Source organism: Emydura macquarii, unplaced genomic scaffold (assembly GCF_026122565.2).
Source record: "Emydura macquarii macquarii isolate MOO-44397 ecotype Brisbane River unplaced genomic scaffold, CSIRO-AGI_Emac_v2 contig_2422, whole genome shotgun sequence".
In the NCBI taxonomy this organism is placed as follows: domain Eukaryota; kingdom Metazoa; phylum Chordata; order Testudines; family Chelidae; genus Emydura; species Emydura macquarii.
In genome coordinates, this window is record NW_027132559.1 from 5,053,833 (window position 1) to 5,080,932 (window position 27,100).

The following is a 27,100-nucleotide window of genomic DNA, read 5'->3' on the forward strand; positions in this document are numbered from 1 at the left end:
CTTTATCCTAGCCTGCTCAGGGACTAGTTTTAGGATGGGCCGGGTCCCTTGGTGTAAATTAGAGCGTCCGGGGGGGAGGGGTTTAACCCAGGGCTATTTCAGGCAGCCTGCGATAGCGGGGTGCAGAGAAGTCTTGACAGCCCCCAGTTCTGCAGCCCCGCCGTACGCACTGGCAGCGTGGGTCCGCTGCCCTGCGTCGCTCGGCCTCTGTGCCATTGGCAGATCCCCCCCTGATCAGTTTGTAGTCTGCCTTTAGGACGGCTTTGCGCCAGCTACCACGTGCCCCGTAGCAGCCCTGAAGCAGGGGAGAAGCCGGGCCTGTCTCTGCCTTTGTATCTCTCTGGCTGGATGGGGGGGGAAGAGGGTGACGCCGCACGCGATCACACTGAGAGCCCGGGGCTTTCCCCTGCCGCTGCTGCGGGAAGGTGGGAGGGCTGGGAATGCGGGAGCCGGAATTCACACGCGCGGGGCTCAAGAGAGGCAGCCAGCCGCGCGCGGTCACGTGCCTCTGCCGCCGCCCACTCCCAGCCGCGCGTTCTCGAACGCTGAGGACTCGGGAGTTCCAAATCCGAACGCGGGGCGGGGAAGGTCCTCCTCTCTTCTCTACGCCCCCGCCTCTCCTCCCCCCACGCCAGGCAGGAATCACCCGGCTCTGCAGGGCAGGGCGCTGCGCTATCACCTGATCCCCGGGCGCGCCGCCCCCCCTACCCCCATGAGGGGGGGGGGAATGGTAGTGTCTGGTATATGACACCACAGCCCCCTCCCTTCTGCCTCGTGTTAGCTGCTGCCTGCCACTGCTGCCAGCCTCACAGCTGTGCCGCCGCCGGGATGCCAGCCGATGCAGCCCCACTGCCTTGCTACAGGTGAGTGGGTGAGTCCTTATAGCCATGCTGGGGCGGGAGCCGGGTACGCAGTACCAGGGAGCCCAGCAGGCTGCTGCGGAGCGACGCATTACTGCAAAGCCTTAGCGATCTCCGTGAGGTTGCGATGGGTAGAGGCGGCTGCTGCCATTGCTGTTGTAAGTTTGAGCCCTGATTTTTTCCCCCTTTCGGTGGTGGGGCAGGGGTGGGCTAACAATGCACTTGAGCATCAGCCTCCAGCGGCACCATGCTACAAAGAGTCCTTAGCTGAAACATTTTTTGGGGGTGGGGGTATTTTTTAAAGAAGGTTTCTCTTTATCAGTTCACCTCTTTGCAGAACGTATTAGAGGGAGGCATTTAGATATGTGAAGATTAAAAAAAAAATTAATTGGGGGAAAGTTGTACACTACTTAGAAAACTGTCTTCTCTATATGAGACCATACACATTAAAATGTAAATATAAAGCTGGTTATATCTTTCTGGTGAGCTCTGTTGGTGCTGCCTTACAAAGTACATGTATTTTATTTTCTGCTTTCATCTTAGTGTGTGTGGGTTTTTTAAGCATTAGCTCTCTTTTCATCTTCTTGCAAGAAGGAAAAGAATATATGATTTTGTTATAGATATCTGTAAAACCAATGGAGGAAGCAATCCTAGGCAACAGGAAGCACCCTCATATAACGAGCCCAGTGATGGTCAATTTGATTTGTCATATGCCAGAGAAGTGATGTCAAATTGTTAAAATGCAGTCTGCAAAGAAAAAGAAATGGGAGTTATCAATAGAGGAAGAAATGAGATATACTGAAACTGTATTGTGAGTGAAGGCACAAAAGGCAACTAACAATATAGCTCACATCATATCAGGATATGTTATGCAATTTTTGTGAAACTACTCATGTAGCCCATTATGACTGATTTAATTATTTATTTGCCTGGTTGAAAAGGTTCTTAAAAATAAGCTAAAATACTGAGTGGTAAAATGGGTGTGTCAGCCACTGACTCTTGTCAAGATTTTCTCATGTGGCTGCTCTGTCTGGACTGAATGTTTCCTGACTCTGAAATGAAGATAGGCGTAGCCAGGGTGCTTGACTTTTGCCAGCAGATTTTGAGCCACTGATACCTGTAGGAAAAACATGTTCTGATTTTTTTCAGGACTAGATAACTACACTGAAGGAATGTGTCCTATAGCTAGACACCCATGTTTACCTCTAAGCAAACAAATGTATTTTGTCTGTCATCAAGAAGATGTTAATTTAATTTCAAATGACACATAGAGTGTGGAACTCCTGTTGAAACTCCGCATAGAAGCTGGGGCTGGCAGATGGAATATGAACCTTTAATTCCATTTTCCTGGAAACTAAAATGTGCTAAAAGCCACAAATAGGACAGTTTGTAACATATTAAGTTCCCACCCTAATCTCGTAAATCTTAGTGGAAAAACAAAACAAAGCAAAATTACATGTGTCCAGTGGTGCAGTGTGGAGAAGCTTACAGGCTTTTATGTCATATTTATTTAAATAATAACTAAACACTCTCAAAGTGACATTCAGGGATAGGACACTGAATTGGAGGTTATTTTTTAAATGAATGAGTTTATATATTATTTCATTTATCATACTTTTAAAATTACAGTTTTAGCCATGTAAGGTTTACTTAGTGGAAAAAGCATGTTCAGTATTTTAGAAATTCAGGCATCAATGAAAATAATATGAGACACGGGTCTGTGATTGTCTTAGTGAAAAAGCAGAAACTGTGGCATTTTCAGTATGAGACACAGGTCTGTGATTGTCTTAATGATAAAGCAGAAACTGTGGTATTTTCAATATTAATTTAAAGCTGTAAAAACTTCATTTTGGAAAGATGCTGCCCTTGTGGTGGAGTGGGTTATGTGTACCAAATCTGTACCTCTAGAAACCCATGAATAAAAAATAAAAAAAGGCACAAGTCAAGTAAATTTGACTCAGCTTACTCCTTACTAGACTCCTATCTACCTCACATACCACACCGTTTTGCATGATTGCGAGTCACTTCTCAGAACTTGAGAAGGGCCCATTTCTGGAATACTGGGCAAATACAGAATTGAGGAGCACTGGCAGAGCTGGGCAGGAAGTGAGAGGGATGAGGGGAGAGACAACCTGCGTTATGTCTGACTTGAGCCAGAGCCTTCAATCTTCAACATTCGTGAAACGTTTACAGAATTCATCTGGAAACCATGTTAAGAAAGGAAAACACAACAGGCCAGTAATTTGTTGTCATAATTAATTTAAAGGAATGTTAGTATAATAGCACTCCTCGAAAAGCCCTTCTTTTCTGTGCCATTGTGTGATATATGGCTTCCATGTACATCTAAACATAGTGACTCGTGATTGCATATAGCCTTAACTGGCAGTTTACACTTGCAATAGTAAAATTATATGCTTTGGACACTGGGTACACTCCAGGTAGAATGCTCAGTGTCTGAAAATATATGTCAAAGGGGGAAAATACTCCCCTCTACAAAATATAACTGCAGATGGAATGATTTTGAGATTTTTCTGGAATATCAAAATTCAGCGAAATTTATATGATCACCCAATTCTAGCAACTTCTCATTATAAAACATTAAGCAAAAGCACCCTTCAGAATGTTTTTATGATAATATTTGTGGAAAGCTGCATAAATGTCTGTTTCTTTGGAGGAGAGGCTTATTTTCAAGCCTATACTTTTGCAGGAGATGTGGTGTTTGGAATGTGTATGCTCCAGGGTCTGCTTATTTGCACAGTAATTGCTGTGTGAGAATGTTCCAGAGCAGCACCTCCTCAAGTTATCTCAGTAAATATGTGCACTGTGTTGTATGTATGAGCATTCCAGAACACCCACCTACTGCTAGATGACTGTACAAGCTGAATAAACAATCAGTTTTTATCACTGAGACAGCAAATCTCATTTTAAGCCAGGAGCGGATAAAGCTTTTGCACTAAATTTTCATGGTGCAGAAGAACCTTGATAGTACAAGAGGAGCTTGACTTTCCTCTTGTAGTCATTATGCAATAACCAAACTTTAGTTATGGCTCGTTCAGTTTATTTGTGTTTCACAAGGAAACTGCAGAAAACATTTTTGCTAAGAAGCTTATACTGCAAGTGGTTATGCAGGAATATGAAATCAAGATGCCATCCTGAAAAATGTAAAAATAGTAGTAGTTACATTTGTTGATCCCTTTTAAACAAGCCCTTTTCTTCTTGTTTCTATATTTTTAATTCCCTTCTTACTATAAGAATTAAAATACAATGCTACTCAGCAGAATAATTCACAAAAGCAGTGGAACGGAAAAGTATTCATACAAAACGTTAAATAGACTGGTTGACTTTTTAAAAAATGTTCTTTTCTATGTTGACTTACAAAAAGAGACCTTTATTCAGATAGCACTTCGGATGCACTGTCATGCATACCAACCAGGCATAATATTTACTACTAAAAGGTGTAGCGCAGTGGGGTGGAAGGAGAATTCCCCTTTTTCAAGGAGCTAGTTACAAATAATATTGTTCTGTTGTTCAATAATATTCCATTTTAAGTATTTCCAACATGTCCCTAAATCACAATTATTATTTAAGAGGTTAAAATACCTAAAATGTTTTTCACTTCTGGCAGCTAACTCCTCTTTGTCTTATATGCTCTTTGTTAACATAAGAGTACCAGTGGCAAAAATAAAAGAAGCTCTATTTTTATGCATGAATATAGCAAAACCAATAAAGTAATTATCTTTACAAATACCTGTGTCCGCACATCTTCAATACAGCTGACATTACTACTGCTTCCTGTATTCAAGTCAATGCAGCAGGTAAGTATCAGAAGTATTGCTACACATTTTTGTGTATTTCAGTAGACGTAATGATTTATCTAAATAGTCCAATTGATTGCGTCAAAAACTCTCTGAAACATAGCATATTGCAGATATCTTCAGCTGTGATAAGCTGCAAAGCATTATGGGCTATACCCAAAAGTCTCTGCCAGTTTGAATTAGTGAATCAGCTTTTTTAAAATTTAACTGACAAAGCATTTCCCCAGGTATTCAAATCCTTATTCCACCAACAACCATTTCTTATAAATGAATGACTTAACTGAAATGTATACTTGTTAATTTTTGGAGATGTGATGGCCTTTACTGGTACATAGAAAAGGCTGAAAGTAGGTACTATAGAACCTCACTAATGATTTACTGAATTCTGACAGTTAACGAGTAAGTGAAAAAACAAACGCAGCAGGACTAATGCATTAAAAAGTGTAAATTGTTCACTTATTTTGAGAATTGTTTAGCTGTTTTCATTTGGTAATGCTACTTTATATTTGGTGAAAATAACTAAACACTCCACAGCACTTTACTATTAAATGCTTCTTGAGAGTTGGGAAAAGTCTGCCACACTTTCATGAACATTAGCTAATGGTTGATTAATGGAATTCATCGTATGTGCCTTGGACTTTCCAAAGCCTATTCCAGTATCTTCAAGTGTGGGGAATGTCTGCTGTCTTCTACAGTACAAATATTTACCTGATGGAGGAGAGGACCATATTTCTGTTCTTTGAGAAGTTGAATGCTGGGCAAGATTAGACACATGTAGTCTACGTTGATTTCCCCCCGCCATGAAGATTGGGAGAGTGACAAATTAAATAAAGCTTAAGCCGGGGAGAAAGCAGGCCTTTATTAGAACACCTTTGCCCTGATAACTGCTTTCTGTTTAGCTGAATGAACTAAATACCACTTCATTTTGACATCTTTAAACATTTTCTTGCTATCCGGTGCTGTAAGCCAATCTTTCATCTTAAGGAATATGCTGATCCCTAGAAAATTTATTTTAGCCTGACTGAATGTACATATAAAAGACCTCTGGAGGAGGGGAAAAAAAAATCACCTTAGGGTATTCTTACTTATGAGAGAAATTTCTTGGTCAGCACAGAAAATATTTACTGTTTCTTGACAGAGTATATTTTAAATTTTGTTTGTAGCATGAAGATTTGATTTCTCTCTGTTTGTGTGAATAATTTTATTATGACTTGAAACCACTGAGAAACAAAAAGATAATGACGACTAGGTGAAGAATTTAGAAGCACTAACATTATAGTATATTAATGAATTACATTGGTTTATCATTGACTTGGATTTTTAAAATCTATTTCTTATCTCTGATTTGTGAAATCCTGGTTATTATTTTTTAATACAGTTTGACTACATTTGTGATGTATTTACGCACCATTACAAGAATGAATGCTCCCACGCATATGTAGCATGAATAGAGGAGGGGGGCGGAATCTTCACATATTATATAATGTTCACATAATGAATCACCTTATTTTTATTTTAACAAGGTAGGTTGTTTGGTTTTTTTTTTTTTTTTTTAAACCATAAAATGTGGCTGATGCATGTTACCTGATGATAGCAAACAAAACAAACAACTTACTGCTTTGAATAGTTATTTAAAAATCTCACATTTGCTAAGAATTGGTTTCTTAGTTGTGGAGTGGATGGGGAATAGTTCATCATTGCAGAAGAAGTCAGTACTCTGTCCCTTCATTGTTGGGTTTTTTGTTCATGCATGATTTGGTTGTGAAGAGATTTTTGTGGGACTATGTTCACAGAACATACACTCATACTGTACTGTATGCAGCATATTTAATTAGAAAATTGTAACAGCATTACAATACAATGAAGTAAAGAACTTTACAATTCTCAGTCAGCTGGGTGGGGCACAATGCACTGTAAGTCTTTTGTCTAATAAAAAAGTCTGAAGCAAAATGATTGTCTATCAGTCAGCATTCTACTTGACCTTTTAAAGACACACAAAACCAAAGTTAATGAATGTATCTTTCATTGCCATGCTATATGTTGGGATTTTGTGCATTACTAGGGAGTCTGACTCTTGCAGCTTTGGTTCGTATCACAGCGTGGCTAGTCAAAGAATTACAAATTATCTTTCAAACAATTCATGTTGAAATCACTATTAGACTTTGGGCCAGGTGAAATCCATGTGTCCTTTTCTCCCCTTCCCCTTCTCTTCCCCCTTAATATTGAGAGATAAATAGCTTCATAATGCCTTCCAACTGGTAACAGCAGAGACACAAATGTGTTTGAAATGTGGCTTTTGAAGGCTCCAGTATTATTGGCATAGCTGGTATTGTTACTAGATAATTATATGAAACATACAACTGTATTGAAATTAAATGTTGACTGATCTGAATCTTAGTTTAATGAGATGATGCAAACTTCTAAGAACAGCATTTATTAAATATCCTCAATAGACATGTATTTGAGCTTCTTTTTTAAAGAAGACGCAAACACTACTTGATCATTATAAATTTTATAGTATTATCACAGGCACACTATCTAGAGGACACAACTATGACAATCTTTGTCTCTAATAGACTTTTTAAAAATCCTAAATGTAAAGGTAGGACTGATGTCCCCAGATTTAACTGTGGTTAACAGAAACAGTTTTGCTTAAAGGATTTTAGCTTAAACTAAATAAAAAGTTCATACAAGGCAACTTTACAGTTAACTGTGAATTTATTGCAAATTGTGGGAAGGGAGGTTGTTTGTTTTGTTTAAAAAAACAAACAAACAAACAAACAAAAAAAAAACCCAGAAAGGATCCACATCGGGACCGGGGAGCATGGGATCAGGAAATGCCTGTAGAATAATTAGATTTTTTTTTAAATGCTTTGCACAGTGATGTTTTGTTAATCATCAAATGTCCAATTATTTCATTTATAAAAGGAGGGGAAAAGAACAACTATTAAATTGTAAATGACTACAGAGTGACAGTAGCCATACAGAAGAACCAAGTTCTTTGTTAGTCTCTATAGAAAGTATGAACAGTAGAATTTAAATAAGCCTAGAATTTAAACAAACCATAAAAAGGTAGTCTCTCCCTACTTATCAGCAAAAGTTGAATAGAAGAGTACTATGGTGAAGTCTGTTATTACTGAGACTGCATTATTCTTAATAAACGTTATATGCTATGAAGCATTGTCATAAAATCTGTTGATTGTCAAGGTGAACAATGTACATTTTGTGATGAGGCATTTTTGATTTGGGTTTAATTTATGAGATTTGTAATGGGTGTCCACATCGTTACGACAAATTAGTGAGGTTCTTGTTTGTTTGGTTTTTTTATAGATAACATTAAATTGGGGTGAAGCAAAAGGGAAAAATATAAGAATATTTAGCTCTGTATAGTACTTAGCCTCGCTTTAAAGTATTCAAAATCATGATGAAAAGTAAGTATAAATGGTAAATTATACATATTTATAATCCGTGTACTTTAGATCTAGATGAAAAGCAAACAAGTAAAAATCAGCATTTTAAACAGAACTTTAAAAAATTACATAAATCTCTAAGATTTATAAACCTGTAATCAGCATAAATTGTGGAAAAAGGGTGGAATTTGAAAGCCTTTGAAAGAAGCACAACACAAGCTTTGCCACACAGCTTTACATATGCTAAAACAGTGATGGAGAAAATAAAGTGACCACCTGAATTTACTTTATATTATATGAAACAGTAGCTCTTCTGACTTACATGAAGTGTTTCCGAAGATGAGTGTCCCATCTGTGTTTTGGTCATGTCACAGATCTATTTGCTGAGCTGTTTATCATATTGTCATTTTGTTATAAACGTGTTTATTTGAAAACATTTTCTGCAGTGCATCTAAAGGAAAAACAAATGGCAATATTTCAGAAAGTGGCAGATTATACTGCAGAGCTTCCCTTTCATTTGAAGGAAGGATTGGAATTATCTGGACTAATGTAATGTGTACCGACTTTCAGCCCAATTAAAGATTTACACGTTGGGGTCCCTAATCCTGATTGGGCATTGGGGCATTAACACAATAAAAGTAATAAATGCAAAATCTTCCTCCAACAGGATTTACTGTGTGAAAATAAGATATTTTTCTTTAAACGTATCCTGTATATAATAGCTTAATTAAAATGAAGCTTGTTTTGAAGTTTAGCATCTCTGATAGCAGCAGTGTTGTCTGGTTCATCAATTTCTGCCCTTTCTCCCCCAATTTAGGCCCCAAACATAGGGCCCAGTCCATTACCATTTTAATTCAACAGCAAACTCAACAACTTGGATTCTTTAAAACCAAAGTATCAGGGCAAGAACCTCAGCTGATATAAACTGTCATTCCATCTAATGGAGCAATGCTCTTTTACATCGCCTGAGGATCTGGCACATAGCACTGTGGCAACATTACGTGTATCCTATATATGCTGATTTCATGTAAATTTGGAGTTTACTTCTCTTAGAATGAGAGAGAAAATAACTTGGAAGTTACAATTAGAAGAACATGTATTGTGAAGGTCTAATTTTTTTCTGTTAAATAGGATTAACGTCTACCTAGCCATAGTTAAATATTGAAATCGGAAATGTGAGAACAATACTAACCTGCATACTCAGGCATCATTCTTATTGATATCAGTGCAGGTTTTGCCTGACTGAACACTGCAAGATTAGAGGCAAATTTGTAATAGCTTGATGAACCATATCCCTCAGTTGGTGTAAACTGGCATCACTTCATTGACATCATTGGAGTGCTGTCAGGGTACCCAGCTAAGGATCTGGCCCAATACCTTTAATTTGTAGCTATTGAGTGTTTTTATGTATATACAATTCCACTTGTCTCAGAATTTAACAAGTAAGAAATGATTAGATATTTGTTTAATAATTTCCTTATTTTCGATAAAATAATGAGGTTGGGATTAAATTAGAGGGTTGGTTTTTTTTCTTTTTTTTTTTAAATAACATTTTGTGAAAAAAATCATCTGTTATACCCCTTCCTCCCCCTCCCAAAAAAAAAAATTAAATTTGGAAAATTTGGACTAGTTCTAGTTTTTAGTTAACTAGCATGGTGTTGCCTAGCAGAGTTATGGATGTGACTGTTTGGAAATCCTAGGTATTTTAAAACTTCTCTATTGCTTTTAATACTGGCTGAACAATCCTTAAAAATAACTTCAGTGTTGGAAAAACAAAGGTTTAAATAACTTTAATAATGTTTTCCTTCTGACTGACTTACAAGCCATTCAGAAAGCTGGAAACTGCTATAACAGTTTCAAAAGGGGTAGTTTAGTTGGTGTAATTTTGAAGCAAAAAGGCCACCACTTGCTTTAGACTCTCACGCCCTTGGTCATTTAAAACTCAGCCCAAATTCTGCTCTGTTGCATTAGTGTAAATCTCTGGCATAAGTCCAGCTGTTCGTTGGTGGAGCTGAGAGCAAAATTTTGCTTTTTATTTCCAAATACATTTCACTTATACCGAGAAGGCATTGTTCACCATTGTAAACTCAGATTGCAGTGGTGAGGGAAATACAAAGTTTACCTTGTAAATATCACTGTGCTGAAGTGATTTTTTTTTTTTTTTTTAAGTAAAATTAACACCCTAGGGTTATATTGCTAACCTTCATCATTAGATATGCAAACCATCAAAAACCCTTAGTAACCACTGCTTCCAAAACTTTGGCTTCACTGGAATTCATACTGACTTCAATGGGGGGGGGGGAGGTTCAGTGGAGCCGGGATTTCACCCAGTGATTGTAATGTGATGGAGTACAGGAGGGCAAGTCCATTCACACTTAAATTTCTTCTGGTGAACATCTTAAGGGAGCTTTGTTAAAGAGAAAACCAAAATAGGCTGTAAAAGGTCATGCCAGTATACTTTCAGCTTAATATTGAACTTTGGGTGAAGCTTGAAAGGCAATACTATACTCTGAAGGAAGGAAGTTCCATCTGACCTCAAATGTTATAGGATTAACTTGAGGCCAGCAGCAGATGCCATATTTTTGGGGCATTATAGGATACAATTTTTGGAAAATAAGATGCAGCGGGAGTCCATTCACAGATCTGTATGTAAGAAAAGCAGTCTTAAATTTGACCCTATATTACTAGGAGCCAGTGAAGTTCTGGGTACACTAAAGTCCTAGAGTAAGGGTGGCTGGGACATCTTAGTACATGCTCAGATGCTACAATCAGGGTGCCATAAAAGTAACTAGACTGACGTGACAAGCCTTGACAAACTAGCAAGACAGTGTGAATTGATAAGATAATTCCTGAAGTGATATAAAACACTAATGTTATGCCTACAGAAAGTCCAGGGTTAAAATACCTTCAGCAGCAGGAAAAATGAAACTACTATCAGAGGACATTACCAAGGATAACTGAAGAGATATACAGAAGTCAGAACCCGTTGATAACTTTTTATCCTGAACCATATTCAGCTTAGATATATACAAGATCCAAATATCAATATCAGGATAGAGGTGCAATTCAGACAGTCATTAGAGGGTCTCCAGAAAATAGACATCTGGGTGATATCAGTGTATTTCCAAAACAAGATACATGAGCACAGATAATGCTGCCAACAGGAAATGTATGATGGCCCCCTGAAACAACTTGGGCAATGGTGGAGATGTGGGGTTTAAATCTATAAAATGTGTGTGGGGGAGGATAAGCTTTAGAGGTAAGATGCAGCTATTTGAATCTTCTCAAGCCCTACAAACCCCCCCATCAAAAAACAAAAGAAAACAATAAACAAAACCCCTTGTCACGTTAACATGTTAAATGCATCAGAGGATCCAACAACAAACCAAAAATAAAGCTCCAGGTGTCAGGTTCCATCACAGACATTTAACAGAAATAACTGTAGCTCAGAACAGAGAGAAGAGAATCTGTGTTTAAATTTAAAAATTGCTACTTCTGGCTGGCTTGCATGCCACCTTTATATTGAGGGCTTACAATGTTGCAGACCATCTGCTGCCTCATTCCAGAAAGCAGGACCGTATCCCTCAATAATATTAACTGTTTGTGGTTTTTTTTTTTTTTTTAAATAGTTCTTTGATTTTTACTATAAAAATGCCCTCCTGTTCTGTGGTGGTGGTGGTCTTTTTAAAACACTTTCTGTAGATTCATTTGGCTCTAGGAAAGGGTGCATCACCTACTGGTGAAAGCTTGTGACTAGACACTGGGTGCTGAGGCACATCTGTGTGGTTCTGTCACAGATTTCCAGTGTGATCTTGGACATCTAGGTTAACTTCTTTATGGCTTGGTTTCTCCACCTATAAAATAGGGAATTATATTAAAGGTATAAGTCCTGTATGTCTGTATGGTACCTACAGGGTTATTTGTAAGTATTCATGTTTGTAAAGCACTCTGAGGTCCTTAGATGTAAGAACATAACATTATTATTTCTGACTTTTTATCCATACTCCTGTTCAGTCACACTTAGTGCAGACTTACTCCACTGTATAGCAGAAGGTGCTTTTTCACTTATCTACTCAATCAATGAGGTACTTGCTGTCCACTCCATCCAGGCCACTGAATCGCAATCTCAATTTAAATCACACCTTGACATTTTTTTGTGACTGACTCTCTGTGTAAAGGGCCTAGATGGAGGGTGTAGAGCAGACATATTTCACCATGGGTGCCAGAAACAGGATTTCCTTCCTCCGGAGGAGAGCGTGGTGGGTGAGGTAGGGAGGATGGTCTGACAGGTACACACTGGGGGTATGTCTACATTAAAAACTTAAGATGATTTATGTTAGGTCCATTTACAGCCTCCACTGTAATTACTGCGGTGGCTCATATTCACACTACCCTTCATGGGTCATTGGTGCACGTCCTCACCAGGAGTGCTTACACTGACCTAAGATGGGCAGTGTGGGGAGCTGAGAGCCTGGTCTCTCAGCTCTGCTGGCAGTTCCCTGCCAGGAGCCCTGCTACCCCACACAGAGCCGTCCCTAAGGCACGGCTCCTTGTCCCTGGGCAGTAGGATCCAGCCACCTGAGCTTGTCACCCTAGTTCCCCGCTGGAAGAGGGGTCTAGCCACCCACAGCTTCCAGCTGGGAGCGGGATCCAGCCGCCCAGCTCTCCTAGGCCATGAAATTGACAAGAGAGCTAACAGCCAATGTAAGTAACACAGTGTCTATACAAACACTGCGTTGGCCTATCTACACCAAAATAAGCCCTACGCCTCTTGTGGAGGTGGAGTTATTATGTCAGTATAGTTAGGGCACTTACATCAGTGGGACAAAGCCGAAGTGTAGACACTGACATTATTAGGTCAATGTAAACTGCCTTATGTCGATCTAACTAACTGTGTAGTGTAGACCAGGCCTTAGAAGCCGCCACATCAGTGTGTATGCCTTGCAAGTATCAGGAAGAATTTCATCTAGTTAAAATGCTGCTTTTTCGTAGCCACCATCTTAGAAATGATAGCAGCCTTCCTTGATAAAGAACTGGTTATCAGAATAAGCGTTCAATTGTACAGCTTTTCCTTGACACCAAAGCCCATTGAAGTAAATGGGAGTCTTGCAGTTGACTTCGGTGGGCTTTTGGATCAGGCTGCAAATGAACAGGAGATTAAATGTAGCCCTCCATACTGGGGGTAAGAGGGACTTGGAAATGGCAACCATAGAAATTGGAGAGACAAAAGTGAGTGGGGGAGGAAAAGCAGGGGAATGTTGGGCACAGTGATTAACCTGGTCCATTATATTCACATGATTCTGGAGATTGGTCACTAGTAATAACCCTGTCTCTGGCTTTAAAAGACCACCCTGTATTCTAAGCAAAGTGGCAGGAGTAATGGCTTTTGTTGTTAACTTGCATTATTACATAAAGAGATTATTAAAATGGGTGGACAGTTCAGAAGTCCATTGGTAGTTTTCCTACTAACCCATCACCATGGACAGGCAGCAACAAGAAAACAATTTTGCCTTTACATATGGCATTGACATCTACATAAAGAATTTCAGGTGGGCTTTAAAAAATGTGCTCCTCAGTACAATTAGCATAATTGTACAAAAGCATAGAGGCTACACATTGAGAAAGGTCTGAAGGATTAAGGCGACTGTCAGAGAAGGCCAAATGGAAAGTGATTTGAGTTCCATCATGGAAGAGCCCCCCCCTCCAAAAAAAAAAAAAAAAAAAGTGGCATGCATCAGAAAACTAATGGATTGAGTTCCACCAAATATCAAGGTGTTTAAAAAATGAATATTAGAATCAGTGTGAACATTAGAGATCTAATAAAGTCCACTGCAAGCTTATTAATTGGTATGGGTGAGAGGCAACCAGTGCTGATTTGATCTGAGCAATGGACCACCAAACTGGGGTACCAAAAGACATAGTAACAATTAAAGATTGACAACAAAAAATAATGAACTGCACCATCAATACTTCAGGGTTTGTTCCTGCTTCCACAGAAATCTATGGGGGGTTTGTCTTTGATTTCAATGGAAGCAGATCAGGCTCTCTGAGCAGAGAAGGGCTCCTCACAATGAACAAGCAGCTACACGAGCCTAGAAATGGCAGCTGAGGGACGCTGAGCACCTGCAAGTCCTATTCTGTACAATGGGAGTTGGGAGCTCTGCAACCTCTCAGGGATCAAGCTCTGGTTGCTTAGTCCTGCAGCACTAACTCACACAAGGAGCCAGTCTGTTTGGATTACCTGCATGAGTACAGGCTACTGGATCAGATGCTTGGAGAATAGCTGATATTGTCCCCTCTGTAACACCAAAGTTGAGCTCCAGAACATAAACTACGTCTTCTAAACCTTGCATCCTCCATTGCCCTTTTTAAGTATGACATTTTAATAGTACAAGGAGAAGACGCTGAAGGCTGCAGTGAGAAATTCAATGAGACTTGACAAGAACAACAGTGGAATTGGTGGGAAAGGGAATACAGAACACAACCAGGGCCCAATAAGAGAGTCATGGCACTGGCAAAGAGTTGCAAAAGTGCAATGGTAGCACCATAATAAAGACCTGGGAATCAAATTACTTCAAGCATCTGACAAGCTGGGAGTGGAACTAAACAAATTCTGCCCTGTCACACCCATGCTACCCCAGTGACCTTTCAGAAATGTAACTGAGAGCAGAAATTAGTCCAGCACCATATCCTTTGGCACCTATATTTGTCCCTGTCTGTCTCTTGACAGTCTTCATTTTACCTCCTGGAATAGTCTGCTAAAATCTGTCTGCAACTCACATTGAACAAGAAGGGACACTAGTGACTCAGAACTCCCATATATCAAAATCTTTTCTTTAATCACCAAACTGTCACAGCAGATCTTTGGGTCTCTCTATTTTACAGAATATTTTACCTTTAGGACTGGAGGATCCTATGTAACTGTGTAGACTTTGTTTAATCTGCTGACTGCACTGTGTGTTTCCTTTCATTGCTCACCTTGTTGCTTTTCTAGTCTCTACACCACTTTGTTCTGCTGATATTGCTTAGGGCTGCATCCCACCACAGTAGTGGTAATAACAGATGGCACAAAATCTTGTGTATTAAACAACTCCCAGAAAACACACAGGTGCAATTTCAAACTCTTTAGATTTCTGAAAGCTCAAAAATACAGCCTAATTTTAAGAGCTGTCCTTGATAGATTCCACATGAAGTCCAATCTTTCAGAAAGATGGTGGCTTGGACCTGGGACCACTGAAGTGAGGGGCAATAAAGCAGAGAAGTACAGTATGTGTATGCTTCAACAAGGCTGACAGAGGTGCCATAGACAAAACTTCCTCCCCCCTTTTTGATCCAGGAAACCAAAGGGATCCAAATCTACCAAGCTAAAACCTTATCTGAAAACTAAGCAGGGAGCGTCACCCCTCCAAACTTTGAAAAAGGGCTCACATACCTTCCACACGGTCATAAGTCTTTGCTGTAATGGAGGTGTCTCTGGAAACTGGGGAAGGGAGGGCTGCTGTCTAAAGGTGTTAATTGCAGGCTAGCCTTAAGCACCTTACAGAGCTAAAGAAAAAACAACCAAGTCACCACCCCCTTGTTAGGAACTTCTTCAGAGAAGTGGCAGAAGCCATGAGATTTGAGTAATTTAAAACTAGATGGACCAAAGTTCTCTAGCACAGAAGACCGAGATTAATACAGGGAACAGTTCTGCATTGGCAGGGCAATGGACACCATTGCTTTACAGGTATCACTTCCCCTTCTCTCCCATTGTCTGTATTTTGTTTTATGTTGTCTTCTTAAAATGTAAACTCTTCAGGTCGGGTCGGGGTGTGCCTTTCTCTGCCTGTAAAGCGGTTAGCACACTTTTGCATGCTTTATAAATCACTTTTCTATATCCATTTTCTATGGGCCAGATGCTCCCTTTTCATGATGTGCAGTGCAGAGTGGAGCACAGGACAATCAGCAATGACAGAAAGGGCCTCAAACTGCACAATAGAGGAATAACCTCACCCCGTGGCATGCTTCCTGCCACAAACCTGGGCAAGCCCATCTGTGCAAACACCGAACAGTTGCAGGCTTTAAAAGGGGCAAGTTAGAGACCAGATGCTATGGCAGAGTTCTGTGTGGGAGTTAATGCTTCCATAAGCATCTTAACTCCTGCATACTGGGTGTGTGTGCGGGGAGGGGGGGGCATGCGCCCCCCCCCCCCCCCCCCGCACTCACCTTTGGGGAAGCCTCATTCTCAGAAGGAAGCATGGAAAATCCGGCCATGCACTGTACTGGAGCTTTATTTTGTGTTTTGCCTATGCATCCTTGGGCTGTATAGGTCTGATCCAAAGCTCACTAACCTCAGTGAGAGTTTTTCCACTAACTGCAATGATTTTTGGACCGGCCCGAAAGGCTGTGCGCCTGTTCCCTTCACAAGGGCACACAAAACCCTTCCCTCATAGACTTAGGTCTCTTTATAGGTCGATTTGCGTTTTAATAATTTTTCTGTGGGTGGGGAGCATTAAGCCACTAAGGGGAGAGTGCATGTTTAGAAACCCTGGATACTGCAGAAAATGCAGTTGCACAGATCACAGATTTAGTCACTTAAAAAACCACACATTAATAATTTCTTAAAATGAAAATTGCTCATATTATACTGTTGTGCAAAAGCCTGTAGCTATAGGTAGGAAGAAGTAGATGTAAAAGTTCTTGTACTTTGTATGGACTAAAGGGTGTGGCTCTGGAATCAGTAACAAATGCTGGAAGAAAAAATGCTCTTTGTTCTGCAGTCAGGTGGGTTGACAACTATTCTCACTCCATCTCTGGCATACGTAATACCCACTGCAATTAAAGAATCCAAAAAGACCAAACATGCTGAAACTGCTGCAAAGACAATCAGCAAAGCAAGTCATCCTGAAATCTATTTAGTCACCATTTTTTATTCTAATCATTACAACAATATGAAAAAGTCCCCAAATACGCCACTGTTGACTGAGTCTAGCGTTTTTATTCTACATTCTGGTATATTGTTTTGATATCATTTTTCTCACCTTTTGAATGGTTGAATGATTAAATCCAAGCTGTGCTCCGTTGCATTGGTGAAACTGAGATTAGAATTTGGCCCTAAACGTGTTTGTGTTATATATACATTCCCTTGAAATGACTAGCTGATTAACAGTGGCATTCATCCTTAAGTAATGAGAAATAAAATAATCTCAAAGGTTAATCCTTTAAGACTCTGACAAAATTGTACTATTTTCATAATTATTTTATTCTATAACCAGAAGGAAGAAAATGAAAATTCTTTCAAACCAATTGTCCTTTTGCAAAGCCAAAGAAATAGACAAATAAAAATATTTTTGTTATCTTTATTATGCTTTGTTGTTAGAGTTGGCCATTTATTCATGTTTGCTGATAGCTTTTGGTTAAGCTACTCAAAGGTTGGTCAATTTCTGTTTTAATAAAAGAATCCTTGGGAATAGAGGAACATAGTCAGCCACAGTGCAATTGTCAAGGGAAAAAAAAATCTCTATGTAAGTGAAAACTATGGAGCTTCTACACTGTTTGCATAATGCAAGTTTGAACAAATGCATAAGCTATTAAATGAGAAGTAAGCAGCACCTTCCTTCTTTCCCTCTCTCAGTAAATTCATATTAAGGATAGAGCCAAGATTTATGCATTTTTATTTTGTGGACATACATTTTCCTATACATTTTCTAAAACTGGCAATTCTTTTTCTGGGTACGAAGGATGGAAATCCTGTTGTAAATTTATCTCATGACATTCCCCATAACTGCCCCGCTGGCCTATGTACTTCTAGTGACCAGCCCATCATTTCTCAGTAAAAAGAACCTTTCAGTTCTGTTACCCCCTGCAGAGAGCTAATTTTCCAGCAGTCAGGCTCGATCTGGATAAATAATTAGAGAGAGATGAAGACGATCACATCAGTGCTGTCTGTAATTCAGTTAATGCAGCCAGACCCTGTGATTTCATTTCTGCGGTGTACTTGCACGCTCTCAAAAGCTGCAGAGGCAAGTGGCAACAAAGCCAATTGGTTACATTTGTCTTAGAAGAATTAATGACACTTTTCATTCATTTGTGGGAAGCAAGCATACAGCTGCAGCATGCATCTGCAACATGAGAAGGTGACTCTTGACAGGACCCTCTCCCCACTCATGTACACAAAAATCCATAGTGCAATTGCTCTGGTATTATTATTGTTCAAGGTATTTCTTCTGCAGTTTGAGTATTTATGGTGTTTTAAATTGGATAAAAGCTAAATATTTAATACTTTTAGCACCATAAAAACTGAAATAGTGACATTTTGGCTTTTTAAGTTATTTATTAAAAGCTAAATTTGATGATAGTGTAACGAAGTATGTGGGTCTCAATATAGATCTAAAAAGGTGTGTGTGTGTGTGTGTGTGTGTGTGTGTGTGTTGCTTTGAGTAGATTGTGCAATTTTATATGAATGTAACTGGTCCTTTTAGAGATGTAAAAGAAATTTTAAGCTACACTGATACAGAACCTCTCAGAATACATACGCTGAAGTGCACAATTCACCCCACATATATTGCTATCAAAGGGTTAAAAAAATCTTCAGTTCACTTTATTCCCAGTGGTAACTCCATAGCATTCATACATGGATCTGATAAAAATAGGTCAATATCTTTTGTGGTGGATCTCTTGACACTTTGGTGCATGATTGCACTACACCTACCCCGAGGGTAAATGGCCCCTTAGGAAATTCATGCATTAACAAAAACACAGCCTAGGGATACTTTAGGATCACATCCTTTTATTCATCAACTAAATCAAAGTCTTGATGCAGGATACTTTATTGCTGAGTCAGTCTAAGTATACTTTTTGTTTGAGGTCAGGATAACTTTTTTTTTTTTTGCTGTAGAAATAAACAGATCTATGTACTTAGGCATCCAAATAATGCTTGCATGCCAAGGGTTAATTCTATTCTTTACTTTCTATCAATTATATAGAAAAATGCTTTAGCTGAATTTTTGCAAAACCTCATTAAAAAGAAATCATATATTCAGGATCCGCCTTATGGCAGGAAGTCTTTGTCTGCCTGTTTGCTTTATTGCAGTTGTTTACTGCCATGAATCGATTTTTGGCTTCCAAATCAGCGTATTGAGGATGGTAGGGAAAGTGGGGGTGGGGGCTCAGTTCTGCAGTTAGAAAGACGAAGGAGCCGGTTGCTGCCTCATGATTTTTTACTTGGAATTTCCATATTATAAAAAGGAAGCGGCTTCTTTTCGATATAATGGAGCCATTAACATCTATTAATAATGCAGACGGGGTAAGTAGCTGGAGTTGGAGCTCCCTGGGGGCCTCGTAAAACAGATGTGCACTATATCTTCCCGGATTTGATAGCTGCTGGGGTCGAGGGGGTCGCTGTGGTTCCCGTTTATTTCCTCTGGCAGCGGTTTTCTAATTTAAGCACCTCTGTCTCCTGGCTACTGTAGCCTGCTGTGATGTGAAGGGGGGTGTTCAGACACTGTCATGCCTGGTGCCTGAAAAAGGGCACTGGCAGAATCATTAGTGCCTGAGTGCTGCTTACGAGCATTTTCTTCTCAGATGCATTTGCTGGTGAGGTGGTGGAGCTGGTTCTTTTACTATTGTTGCAGAAAGGTAAGTATTTTCCTCCTCCTCCTCACTGAGTTTTCTTTGCATTGGAGACGAGAAATAATTGTGATTGCAAAGGAAACTGTACTGTATAATTTGACATAAGGTCTTACCGCTGGCTGAAAATGTAGTTGCCATATCCCTATTTCAAGATTGTGTTCTTCAGTTTTAATTGAATGTATTCACGGTGGCTGTTGGCTTCACAGAGAAAAATCTGTTCTTTCTACAACTCTCTGTGTCTTATTTCCGAAGAGCAGACATGCTGAAAGAATTTTTAAAAAATATATTTAAGCATGTATTCCTCATTCTAATTTGTACTTCATGTTGTGGTAGAACATTAGTGATAGTAAACCAAGATTTTTTTTTTTCCCATTGACAAGCAGGTATAAGAGGCTCCTGTCTGTGTTTTCCAGGTTAAGGATTGATAGCAAACATAAATGGCTATATTTTGTGTGCAGTTAGGTTGCTGTATATTGCAGAGAAATACTATAACTTCTATGAGATGAACATGCAGGATACAGCCCCCATTATTATGCATGTGAATAAATGTTAATCTTTCATTACAAAGGATACTGATTGTACCCGGAGGTGTTATTTTTGCTGTGTTTCCTACAGTATTCGTTTACTCCTCCATTTTAAAGCAAACTACACATACATTTTCAGGGAAATACAAGATACAGCAGGTAAAGAGAAATAACAGAGACTTGATTGGGAATTTTTTTTTAAGTAAAGTGAAAGCCAATTATGTAATTGCACCACCCCATCTTTTAAAAGATGGTTTGGGGGCCTTAAATCTACAAACTTATTTGTGAAAATGTATTAAATTTAAATTAAACTTAAAATGTTGTCACTGATATTCAGTAAATATTTAACATCCTATTATATTTCTCTCTTCCTCCAATGTATCCAGATACCATATACTATATATTAGCTTGCACATCCTTGCCAGCCAAACCCAATGTGATAGGGGCTCCTCCCAAAAATGGTACCTTATCAATGGTGGATCTTTCTTTTAAATGTATGTTTGAATCGAAAAGGTAATAGTTCAGTTCTCATGTATTTTTAAAACAGTACATATTTGATTGCCTTCTTTTGACAGAAATGTAAATTCCTTTTCTTTTTAATTCTAATACATCAACAGTTTAATGTTAGAAGCTAAAATAAATAAGGAAAAAAAACTAACTTTAAAAACCCTCTGTGTATGTACATACACACTTCCCCTCCTGTCCCATGGTTTGTCTTTTTGTTGTGAATTTTTTTTAATACATTCACAGGTTGGTTGTGGATTTTTTTTGTAATATATTGACTATATTTTCCTTTTTTTCTCACACAAACCACATAATGCTAGAATCTATTAGAAGTTAATGAAAACAAATGCACACATTTGAGAAGGATGTAAATGAAACAATAAAATATGTACTGTTTTAAAATGAATGAGAGAATTGAATTCATCATATTAACTTTTTCATTTGGAGCTAAATTTGAGATTATTGATCATCATTGATAAAGTGCCATTTTTATTGGGAAAACTTACTGCATTATATATATTATATATTATATAAATATATATAAAAATTAAAGCTCAGACATTTGGGGAATAAAACTGTTAGGAATAAAATAAATAGAACATTTGCCCTCGCCATTATAGGAGAGATCAATGACTTAACTGACAGATTCAGAAGCAAGATTATATATATATATGGGTAGGGGGTGGGGGAAAAAAAAGCATTTGTATTGGTATTGTGCTAATTTTATGAAGTCAAGTGTTTCCGAAATTTTACATTGGAATAATACCCATATTGCCAGATTTTTTTTTTTTTTTTAATGGAATCAGAGCCTGATTCTGGACCCTTACTTCTGCTGAATGATACTTCTACTCCTGGAGCTGTACTATTAATTTCAATGGGATTATCCCAGGAGTAAGGTATTACTCAACAGTAAGAATGGTTGATTATCTAACTTACGTCTTCTGTTTGTTTGTTTTTTGTTTTTTAAAGTCAAACCTTTGTTTTGTCTGGTGAGAAAGTGGATATTTTGTCCTCATTTGGTTTATCTATGACAAATTGTACATCTAAAATGCATAGGTAATGTGAAAATTAAAAGTATATAATTTTTAGTACTTCTATTGTTTTAATATAATTTTATTGTGGAAGCCTTATATGGAAAGAAATCACCTTTGTAGACTATCCTAATATGAGAATTTCTTAGTGGCATGAAGATGTCTATGTATTAGGCATCTACAGGTATAATGTATACCCTAATATATTGTATGGAAAAATTATGAATAAAGATACAGGAAAAGCTAGCAATAAAGTAGTACATGTATACCTCTGTATTCCTCCAGTTAGTAGAAAATTTTAAAAGGCAAAAAAAACCAAAAAACTAAAACTGGAAATCTAAATGATGTCTACATGAGAAGCCCACTGACTAAAATGCATTACTAGAAATTTGCCATCCGTGTTCTTTAGGAAACAAAGGAAAGATCGTCTTTCCTTTGTTAATAGCATTTATCACCTTTAACTCATTAGCTGCTGAAGATGGGAGCTAAAATGTTGGAGGCAGTATTAATCTATATCCTTCTATTGACCTGTACATAAATTCGCCAAGGGGTGGGTGTGTATGGGTGTCTGAATCGTATATTATATATTTGTGTTTAAATGCGTGTTTGTGCACACACGCACATCCCTGTAATATATATTCCAAAGGCATAACTCCATCTAACCTCATTTAAAAGAATGTAGGTTTTTTCCCTGTGTAATGTGATTTCATGTCTTGCAAATTAAAAAGTAGATCCATTAAGGAACTCTATAATATTTAGAAACACGTCCTCATCTTTTGATAGACCTTTCTGTAAAATATAAATACTTTTGTGAGACATCCAAGGGAAGATTAGCAGAATGGAATACATTGTGGTATTAGTGAAGCTAGATTGTTTAGTTTGATTGTCCCTGGAAATAAAAAATTCCACTGTCATTTACTTATTTTAAATAGCTTTCTTTTAAAAGAAATTCTTTTCCCCCTAAATTTTATTTTAAAAATATTCCTCTCCATAACTTGCCCAGAATCATGTTTCAGACTTAAAATACATTTCCTGTTTTGTTACAAGTTTATATATATGCATCTTAAAAAAAAAAATCAAGGTTTTTCTACATTTATTTTAGCTTTAAAATTATTTTTATGTTAAATACTCTGAAAAAAGTATAGGAATAAAGAACAAAACCCTCCTCAAAACTTCATTAGCATTATGTAGCACTCTTGGTCAATTCAGTCTCTGCTTCTTGCAAGTCCACTGAGTTTCACTAGTTTAAAAATTAAAGCATTTTCTCCCTTAATCTAATTTTAAAATTTGATGTTTCAATTAACATTTCCATATATTAGTTTATTTAGCTAGTGTTTAAAAAAATCCTACATCATGTATTTGGAAGATACAAAATGATTATGGAAACATGTCTTGAAATAAAGCACTTATGAATGTATTCCTCTTAAGGGGAATTTATTTTTTTAAGATGACCTGTACAGGATATGTTGTAAATGTCTCCTTCATCCTCATTAAGTACTAAACAGGATCTTTCTAACAACTGTTGATGACCTCCAGTTTAGATATACGGAGGGGGAAAATATCAAATAGCTTTTCCTGTAAACATTCACTTTAACAGAAGAAGAAATATTTTGTGACATCAAAAAGGAAAAGACAACTAAATTATTAACTGTTGGATAACTTACAAGAAATTGTGAAAACTGCCCTGTTGCAATTGCAGAGAAATGTTCTGTATCAGAGGTCCTCCCAATTCTGATATCTATAGAAAAAAGAATAGTTGCAGAAAGAACCCTCACATTTGCTTAATTGTACTAATTGATAGTGGGCAGTGGCAAGGAGAACAAATAGTAACTTCCTCAAAAGTAAATGACTTGTCTGAGCTTCTCTTGGGGGTTGTACCTCAGCTGAACCTATATTCTAATGGTTAAGTTCTGTCCTCAATAGAATGCACAACTTCAGTGGTCTCTAATGGGAATGGTATGCTTCAGAGGATAGGGAGTTTGTCCCTATCTTTGTTATTCACGCAAGTTAAATTTTAGCGTGGATGGAGATAGACTTTGGTGTACATTAGAATTCAGAATGAAAATACATTTAATGGATATACGGTATATGCTCTCTCTGTATGAGTTTCAACTTGTGAGACTTCCTGAAATAATTTCCTGTCCTTTCACCACCATCTGAGGGAATGATACAGATCTTAGAGAGGTATAAATATATCTGGCTACTACATATGCATAGATAGAGAGGAAGGGGTATGTGTGTATGTACAGTGGTTCACAATGGATGATGAATTATGATATAAAGGACTGCTATAAACATGCCAAACAGATACGCACACCAGACAGCCACCAGTTAAAAATAAAATTCAACCCGCCACAGTAATATTCCTTCTTTCCATCCAAATGCTGGACTTTTCTCTTCACAAATAACACTGTGGTCTGTTGCCAGTGGCAGGTTTTGAGTTGTGGCATGTTTTAAACCATCAGGACTGATAAGGGAGCATTACAGAAATGGTGAAGAAATATTCACAATGGGACACAGCTCTTGTTTCTAGCCCTGGTAGATCCTGACAACTGAAAGTTAAGCAGCAATATTATGCATGGGAAAAATTATTTTAGGTGACTTTTAGAGAGAACGTCTCTCTCCTTGAGGCCTATACTGTTGGACATGTGAATCCAAGAGTGATAATAAGGGTGCTTGGCTTGACCGGTGGTGGAATACAGGAAACAGAATTAACCAGTTTTTATTAAAACATAAACATATATCTAAAGCAGTTTTTCTTGACAACGTGACATACATAGACTACAGGCTAGTGTGGTCTGCACAAAGACTTTATTGGCATTCACTTGGGAACACCTGCACATCTGGCTTTTACTTATGAGGAAATAATCTAGCCATTCCAGACTCATACTGATTATCCCTCTATGCCATCTCACACCGTTCGATACCTGGGTAACTTCATGTTTTGTTAAATATAAGTGCACATGTGTATATATTTTAAACTTTGTGCAAAGTGAGTAAAAGATGCAGATATGTTTAAAAATCTATAGCTCTCGATATTTATCAGATATCTTGCACACACACAAGGGAGAGGGGGGAAACAGACAAAGGATAATTCTTTGAGTTATTGTCCCTATGTATAGTGCACTTCAGGTGGCTCATGTTGTCCATACTTCCAGGATCGGACAGTTTTCTTTAGCCATATCTGTGTGATCTGCACATATGCGGCTGCTTGCCTTTATTCTTTGCCCTGAGGGGATAAAAGGGCTGCTGGACCACCACCATTTCTTAATTAATTTCTTCTTTCCACTTGTGGTCTAGGATGGAGCGTCAGTGTTTGTGCTGACTTCATCCTTTTGCTGTAAATAGTTTTAGAAAAGATTTTTGTAGTCAGGTCATAGTAAAGTTAATTAGGGATTGGTTTTATTAGGATCCATGTGGCGTTACTCTCTCCCCTCCTGCCCCCGACTCTCCAATAGTTGTGGGGAGTATGCCAAGGATCCTCAGCCTTAAAAGCTGTGATTGCTGCCACAAGTCCATCCCGCTCGCATTCTATCATAACACCTGGGGGAAGCACACATCCCTTCTGGGTGTGATATCTGTTGGTTGTTCCTGAGCAGGACTAAACAGTCCAGGAAGTTTCAGCTCCATAAGTTCCTCATGGAGGAAGCCATGGATGTGGGCCCAATCTCTGACCAGGGAAACCCCCTATACATTTGCCTAAAGAAGGTAAGACTGGTCCTTCTTCTTCTTTGGTCCCACATGGCTCAAAGACCTCTGCTTTCCCTCAGGCTCCAAAGGTATGTCTACAATGCAATTAAAAACCTGTGGCTGTCCCGTGCCAGATGACTTGGGCTTGTGGGGCTAAGGGGCTGTTTAAATGCAGTTTAGATGTTCAGGCTCATGCTGGACCCTGGGCTTTAGGACCCTGTGAGGTGGGAGGGTCCCAGAGCTCGGGCTGCAACCCAAGCCTGAACATCTACACCGCAATTAAACAGCCCCTTAGCCCAAGCCCCACAAGCCAGGGTTGTTTTTTTTTTAATCGCAATGTAGACATAGTCCAAGAGACTCTGAAGAGCAGAGCCAGAGCAAACAAAGGGCAAGAAGACATAAGTATTCCCACAAGGACTCGAGGGAAGGTACCCCATCTAAGCCCTTTAAAAAGACAGAAGTCCCTATCCTGAACCAAGTCATCAGGAGTGCTGTGCTCTACAGAGGGACCATCCAGTGCTGGGAAGGACTGGACTTGAGATGTAACTGCAGCATCCTCTGCTATCAGGGCTACTTCTTTGGCACCCAAACCAACATCAGTATCGCCAGATCCAGCAGCCTCTACCTTAATGATTTGAGTCATGGAAATGACTCAGTTGTCTCTGGCTTGCTACTCAGCTCTGGAAGAACTTCCCCTGCTCCCAGAACCAGAGTCACTTCTTCTTTCCAGACCTCAACACCTGGCACTAGGACTTCAGCTTGTACCAATATCATCATTATAGGGACCTGTCTCCATCCCTACCCACAAATAGGAGTCGAACCAAACTGTCGCTGGTACCAACAGTGAGCAGAGGCAGGTCACCATTGGGCTCCCCTGTGGCTCCCGATCAGAATCCTCTGAGTTGGAAGAGGGCTATGACAGACATCTGTTCCCAGACTATGCCCCCAAAAGACTCCTTGGGGGATTGGAGCCCGGACAGAACATCAGGTGTTTCTAAGGTTTCTTAACACTTCTGTACAGGAGGATGTCCCTCTCCCTCATGCCCACTGGTACCCTGCCCCCTGGTAGCAAGGGGCTATGTAATCCTTCAGTGGCAGTGTTGGGTCTCAGAAGACCCGTGGGATTATCACCCAGTATACCCACCTTGTAGTACAAAGACCCAAGCAGACCTAGGGTTCCCAGGTTAGAAGAGAAGCTTCCTCAGCGTCTTCAGGAAGCTCAACTCCAGCAGCATGAGGAAGAGGAGCTGGAGGAGTCTACACCTGTGACATTGTTCTCCTTTTCCTCAGACAAAGCGATGGAGATTCCACCTTCTCTGCCTCACCCTGATGATCCTAAGGCCTTCCAGGACTTACTTAAGGGTGGCAGAATTACTATAAATTCCTCAGGAAAAGGTCCAGGAAGTACCATACAAACTGCTGGACATTTTGCATAACTCAGGCCCAAGCAAGATGGTTCTTCCTATTAATGAGGCCATTCTTGAACCCACCAGGGCCCTCTGGTGGACACCCGCCATGATTCCACTGGTATCAAGTGAGCTGAGGTCAGACCTTGCAAAAGGGTCGGAATACTTTATTTTCTCACTCACCTCCCAACTTCTTGGTAGCATCTGCAGCCTCTGGGAACAGACAACCCAAATCTACGCTGCATGAAAA

General features: G+C 39.1%; 1 long non-coding RNA gene across 1 annotated transcript in view; it reads left to right on the forward strand.

Annotated features, from left to right (window-relative positions):
- The first annotated feature begins 763 nt into the window (after positions 1-763).
- LOC137162052 (uncharacterized) overlaps positions 764-27,100 on the forward strand; it is a 64,257-nt gene continuing 37,920 nt past the window's right edge. Inside the window, exon 1 of the long non-coding RNA XR_010922259.1 lies at positions 764-863. This is a non-coding gene — a long non-coding RNA (uncharacterized lncRNA). The remainder of the gene's footprint in view (positions 864-27,100) is intronic.